The sequence below is a fragment of the Miscanthus floridulus genome, chromosome 10, assembly GCF_019320115.1.
Source record: "Miscanthus floridulus cultivar M001 chromosome 10, ASM1932011v1, whole genome shotgun sequence".
NCBI classification, from domain to species: domain Eukaryota; kingdom Viridiplantae; phylum Streptophyta; class Magnoliopsida; order Poales; family Poaceae; genus Miscanthus; species Miscanthus floridulus.
In genome coordinates, this window is record NC_089589.1 from 138832065 (window position 1) to 138838604 (window position 6540).

General features: G+C 53.6%; 1 pseudogene; it reads left to right on the forward strand.

Annotated features, from left to right (window-relative positions):
- The first annotated feature begins 3394 nt into the window (after positions 1 to 3394).
- Positions 3395 to 5249, forward strand: LOC136487347 (geraniol 8-hydroxylase-like; annotated as a pseudogene).
- Positions 5250 to 6540: the final 1291 nt, after the last annotated feature.

A 6540-nucleotide genomic window follows, 5' to 3' on the forward strand; every position in this document is an offset into this window, starting at 1 on the left:
GGCTATAGCGATGAGCGGATGGAGCGATCCGTCTGGCGTGTCCCCACTCCTGTCATGGGGAGAGAGGGAGCGTGTCGGGGTCACGCTGCGGAGCTTTCCGCCTATTGAATGGCGGCGGCTTCTACCAGCACCCGGAGGTTCCGGTAGACTGTCCGCTCCTAGGGGTCAACGGGCTCAAAAACGCCACATAGAACCATTGCCGCAACAGCGATGTTCTGGCTAGCCCGAGTGAACTGTGGGGGATCATTCCCCTCGTTCATGATGTCATGTTGGACCTGGCGGGCGCGACCCCGGGCACTGCCCGCCGAGTCATGCACATCGGGTGCAACATGCCGCACCGAGCGCGCCGGCTCAGGCGGCGGCTGGTTCTACCACCGTTGTCGTAGTTCCTTGGCGTGCCCTGCACGTGGGTCTAGAGGGGTGTAAGTCTGCACAGACTCCGCAACCACAGGCGGCTGTCCCGGAGCGTCCGCAATAGCGCACTCCCAGGACAGACGGTGGCTAGGTGCCACATGGCCGATGCTGGAGCCGTCGCTCTCACTCTCATCATTCGGGAGTTTGTGGAAAGTGGTAGGAGCATAGCCCGCCATTCCTACGAATTCAGATGTGAGAGGGGATGGCACCAGCATCCTTCGGAGCCCCCTAGCGCACGTGTCCATGAGGGACGCAAGGCCGTAGGGGAACCAATCGTACGATGTTCGCGGTGTGGTCAGTATGGTCCCTCTAGATAATCGGCGGAGGATAGTAAATAGAGAGTAAATAACAGTATGTATATTACTCACAGCGGGGTTTGAGCAGAGAGTTTGCTCGGAATGAAGCACAGATGCCTCGTTGTGGAAAACATCCTTGGTAAATAGAGAGTAAATAACAGTATGCATATTACTCACAGATGCTCGGAGTTCGCCACTCTGCTATCCAACGACGAGGACCACGTCGATTCCTACCATGACAACGAGCCTCTGCGATACCGCACCATGGAAAACATCCTTGGTAAGGAGGCCGTCCCTGGATTGGTGCTGCACGACTTCGAGGCAGAGCTGCACCTGGCGCACAACGACGGCGAGCCTCGCTCCTTCGCTAAGGCAAAGGGAGACGTGGCTTGGCGCACCATGATGTAGTAGGAGATGGATGCCGTGGAGCGAAACCAAACGTGGGAGCTGGCTGATCTTCCTGCCAGCCACTGCACCATCACCCTTAAGTGGGTGTTCAAGCTCAAGAAGGATGAGGCTAGGGCAGTGATCAAGCACAAGGCACGTCTAGTGGTGTGTGAGTTCGTTCAGCAGGATGGAATCAACTTTGACGACGCCTTCACGCCCATCACGTGGATGGAGTTCGTCCATGTCCTCCTCGCGCTGGGAGCCCAGGAGGGCTAGCGTGTCCACCGGATGGACGTCAAGTCAACCTTGCTCAACAGTGACTTGAAGGAGGAGGTCTACACCCACCAGCCGTCGGGATTCTTCATCCCTGGCAGGAGAACAAGCTTCTCTGCCTGCACAAGGACCTCTACGGCTTGCGGCAGGCACCATGAGCTTGGAACTCCAAGCTGAACTCCACCCTCAAGCAGATGGGGTTCCAACAGAGTGCTCACAAGGCTGCTGTCTACCGGCAGAGCAAGGGAGGTTGTGCCCTGCTGGTAGGCATCTATGTCAACGACTTGGTGATCGATCACCAGCACCAAGAAAGAAGAGGTGGATGCGTTCAAGTCTAAGATGAAGGCCGCCTTCTGAATGAGCGACCTGGGACTACTCTCCTACCTGGGGATCGAGGTCCACCAGGACAGCTTCGGCATCTCTCTTTGCCAGACCTCCTACACCAAGCACATCGTCTAGGTGGGCGGGCTCACCAACTGCAACCTAGCCCACACTCCTATGGAGGAGAGGCTGAAGCTGAGCCACGACAGCATGGCAGAGGAGGTGGACACGACGCAGTACTGGCGCATTGTGGGCAGCCTTTGCTACCTCGTCAACACGCGGTCGGACTTGGCATTTGCCGTCGGCTATGACAGTCAGTTCATGCAACGACCGACAATGAAGCATCAGTAGGCCGTCAAGAGGATCCGACGCTATGTCGCGGGTACCTACGACTACGTCTTGCACTACCCAAGGTGTGCCCGCATTGCGCACTCCATCAGCTACAGCGACAGCAACCACGCTGGCGACATCGACACAAGCAAGAGCACGAGTGGTACTCTGTTCTTTCTTGGCAAGTGCTTATTGATCAGCTGGCAGTTGGTCAAGCAAGAGGTGGTGGCACTGTCCAGTTGCGAGGCAGAGTATGTCGCTGCCACTTCTGCCTCTGGCTCAGTTACTGGGCGATCTCCTTGGCGCTTAGGGTGGACAGCAAGTTTGCCTTGGCCTTGGCAAAGAACCCGTCTTCCATGAGCGCAGCAAACACATCCGGGTCAAGTACCACTTCGTCAGGAGCTGCTTGGACGAGGGGAGTGTCAAGGCCAACTACATCAGAACTTAGGACCCTGACCAAGTCTGTTGGGCGGGTCAAGTTTCAGGAGCTTCGTGGCAGAATTGGGATGGCTGAAATTCCCTTGAAGACGCCACACAAGACTTAGGGGGTGGGGGGCGGAGGGAATGAAAGCATAATTCGTGTGCCTATCTATCTTAGGACTAGTATATTGCACGTGCTAATGCTACTGTGACAACCAAAATGGTGTACATGCTTTGGTGATTTTGAAACCGACCACATATTTATAATATTAGAATAAAAAACATGATTCACATGGCAATCTGATACCAAATAAAGATTACTTGCACGATAACAATGATATCATAATACAGTGGATACATACACAACCTTCCGATTTTTTACATATAACAAAAATAGTTTGGCAAACACCGAGAATTTATATGATGTATCCTGACTGACTGGTAACCTCGGTGGCACATATTTCAATGTGCAAGATCACATACTTCAAACTGGAAAATTCCAATCAAATCAAAACTTGATAATGGGAAGAAAGTTGGAAGTGCCAAAGCTTACTATTGACTGCAGAGGATGCCCTTGCCTGCTTTCCTCATACGCTTTAGCTCTCAGCTTTTCAAAGCTAATATATCCCCCGTGATGTCACAAGGACCACTAATGCAAACAGAATACAAAAAGATGAGCGCCAATGCATTGAGGGAGGCAGAGGCCACTGGTTGAAGCACGATGAGTTGCTTATTTACCTCCTGAGGTGAGCATATAACACGTAAGGTTCCAGAGTTGAGTTTCATTCTTAAAAATCTGGTGCCTGCAGGACTCAGGAGCTGGCAAAAAGCTCACAAAGTTGGTGACTCACATATAGCAAGCTCACAAAGTCAGTGACTCACAAAGTTTTTGAAATGGCTGATTCAACAAATCCATCAGTCACACAAATGAATGGCCGTTACACAAGCTGAGATCCCACAAAAACAGATTGTGTATCCATCAGACAAAACAAACCTCCGGATCAGGGGCGTTTCTGGACTACGCAGGCGCACCACCTTTAACTTCAAATCCGAAAGGATTGGGCTTCTGCTGTTGCTGCTACTGGAACTGCACAATGAACGAAGACTGCTCCTGCTGCCTGCTCCAGGAGCCGAACCCAAACTGGTCGGGCTTCACCTGCTGCTGCTGCTGAGAGGACGCGTGCACGACCTGCACTGCGCACCGTATTGCAACGCACCATCCAGAACGTGAATGAAATCCACAGAAGTAACCAAATTCGAGGTACGAGTACCCATAGAGCGAGCATAGCGACTGAACTCGAATAAAAGTGAACATCCGGAATCAACAGCCTGTTCGTTTGGCTCGCCACGACAACGGAGAGGGGAGGAGAAGACCCCATACCTGCCGAGACGCCAAGGAGATCCTCCACGTGCACAACGGCGACCTCGCCGGGCGCGGCGGCATGGACGCGTGGCACGCGTGCGGGCACCACGCCAACTCCATCATCGCGCTGCCGCCGCGGCGCAAGTGGCGTGCCCTGCGGAAGCTCTGCACGGAGGATCTGTTCACGCCACGGCGGCTCGCCGAGATGCTCGCCGTGCGGGAGGAGAATGCGCGCGAGCTCGCCCTCTGCGTGTCCCAGACCAGGGGCTCGCCGGTGGCCGTGGCGCGCGCGGTGTTCCCGGCGGTCGCCGGCGTGCTGTGCCGGAGCATGTTCTCCGAGGACCTAGACCCCGCCACCGCGCACGAGCTAGGGGACGTGGTGCGGGAGGCCGTGGTGGTGGCCGGGAAGCCGAACCTGTCCGACTACTTCCCGGCGCTCGCGGCCGCCGACGTGCTCGGCCTGAGGCACCGGATGGAGAAGCTCGTCGCGTGGACCTACGGCATGATCGACCGGCAGATAGACCTGCGGTGGCGCGGCAGGGCCGCCGGCGAGCCGCGGAGGAATGACTTGCTGCACGCCGCTCTTGACATGGAGGACCAAGTGGATGGGACGGAAGGATGGGTGATGGACCAGGCGGCCATGAGAGGAATGTTCATGGTAATTTGGCACAATTCTGCAGTAACATGTAATTCGGCAAAATTTGACTCCAAAATGTATAATAAATTTGATCATCAGGACTTGCTCGTTGCCGGAAGTGGGTCAACGACGAGCACGGTAGAGTGGGCAATGGCGGAGCTGCTGCTGCACCCACGGTGCATGGCGAAGGTGCAAGACGAGCTGCGACGAGTCGTCGGCGCAAGACCGCACGTCGCCGAATCCGACATCTCCAACCTCCCATACCTCCAGGCCGTCGTGAAGGAGACACTCCGGCTGCACGCCTGCACCCGACAGTTCCCATCGGCCTGAACAAGGCGGAGGCCACGGTGAAGGTCCATGGCTACAGGATCCCGGAAGGAAAGACGGTGTACGTGAACATCTGGGCGATCTGCCGCAGGGCGAAGGCGTGGGGCGATGACGCCGAGGAGTTCGTGCCGGAGAGGTTCGTCGGCAGGGACGACGGCGTCGGGTTCTCGGGGAACAACTTTGAGCTCATCCCGTTCGGCGCCGGGAGGAGGATCTGCCTGGGGTCGCCCCTCGCGGAGAGGATGCTGCACCTCATGCTCGCCTCGCTGCTGCATAGGTTCCAGTGGGCGGTTGATGATGACGGCGTTGACATGGCCGAACGGTTTGGGCTTGTGCTGTCAATGGCTACGCCGCTTCGTGCTGTGGCCAAGGAAGTACAGCAGGAAAGCAAGTGTAATCGTGAACTGAATTAATTGTGAATGCGCCACGAACAAACATGATCCACAGTTTCATTGGTCAGCTAAGAGACCAATAGAAACTGAAATTTCATTGGTCAGCAGAAAGATTAGTGGAAATGAAAGGGTCTATCTAAATAACTGTCGAGAGATTTTGTACCTTCGAATCTGTCAAATTTTTTACCAATATAACATTGCCACGTCTGCCTTGACAAAATGATAGATATTGGAAAAAAATTGTCAGATTTGAATTACACATGTCAACATCAAAATAAGATCCAAAACCGATTAATCTTGAAAACCCAGAGAAAATCCAATAATCGAACAACCCAATAATCAACAGTATCTGACTGCAACAAGTTGGTGGACCGCTCAACATTTCTCATGATTATGAGTTCTACTTCTGAGTATAGCCTTATTAGACTTTATTTTCTCCTGATCTTAACCTTCAGAGTCCATTGGAGCTTGCCTTCTGTGCGTGGTATGTCCAGTGGTAACCGGAGGGGCAACTCCAATTCACCAAGCGACGCCAAAGGTGAGCAGGTGCAGATTTCTCCGGTGCGGCGGTGTTGTTGATGTAGACGTGGAGCTGTTCTCGATGGCATCCTTACTGACTTCGTGCATCCAGATGCTGGATCCTACTGGCAGCCGGCTGTCATCTTCATCGGCTTGTCGTCCATCCTTACCATCTCATGGCCGGAGCCACACAATACCAGCCAGCATACATAGAGCTGTGCAAGAATAGGGGGGGGGGGGGGAATCAGATTATTAGTTTCTCACCAATGGAGGATGACGTGCACGCCATCACCCTCCTCGATTCTGGAATGTGCCGTCTTCGATCTCTAGCAAACGGTGTAGACCGCGCGATGATCTGTGCGTGGGAGCTCCGAACGTTGATAGGTGAAGTGTGGATGTACGTGTCTACGTTGTTTGGCTTCCTCCTTGCTTGGCCCGGTGACCACAAGGCAGCTGCGAGGAGCCGTTATCTATAATAATAGCAAAGGTGGGTACTTCTCTAGAAAATAAAGTAGATTTAGGCCCCGTTCGCTGGTCTGAAACTTGGCTGAAACTGACTGAAAAACACTGTTCCGGCTGAATTGTTGTGAGAGAAAAACACTGTTCCGGTAAAAAAAAGAAGCCGAACAAGCCAAATATGGGGTAAACGGAACAGGGCCTTAATGGTTACCGACTGCCAGAGTCTATTGATTCGCTGGCTAGATGCTTCTTATCAACGTCAGAATTTCTAGCATTTAGTTTATCTTTTCTCTAGTTTGTGGACCTATTGGATGATCATAACAGTATTCAGGGTACACTACGACGGTTCATCCTCGCTATGGTCAATGGGACGGGCTAGTGGAGTTATACACGTACTATTGC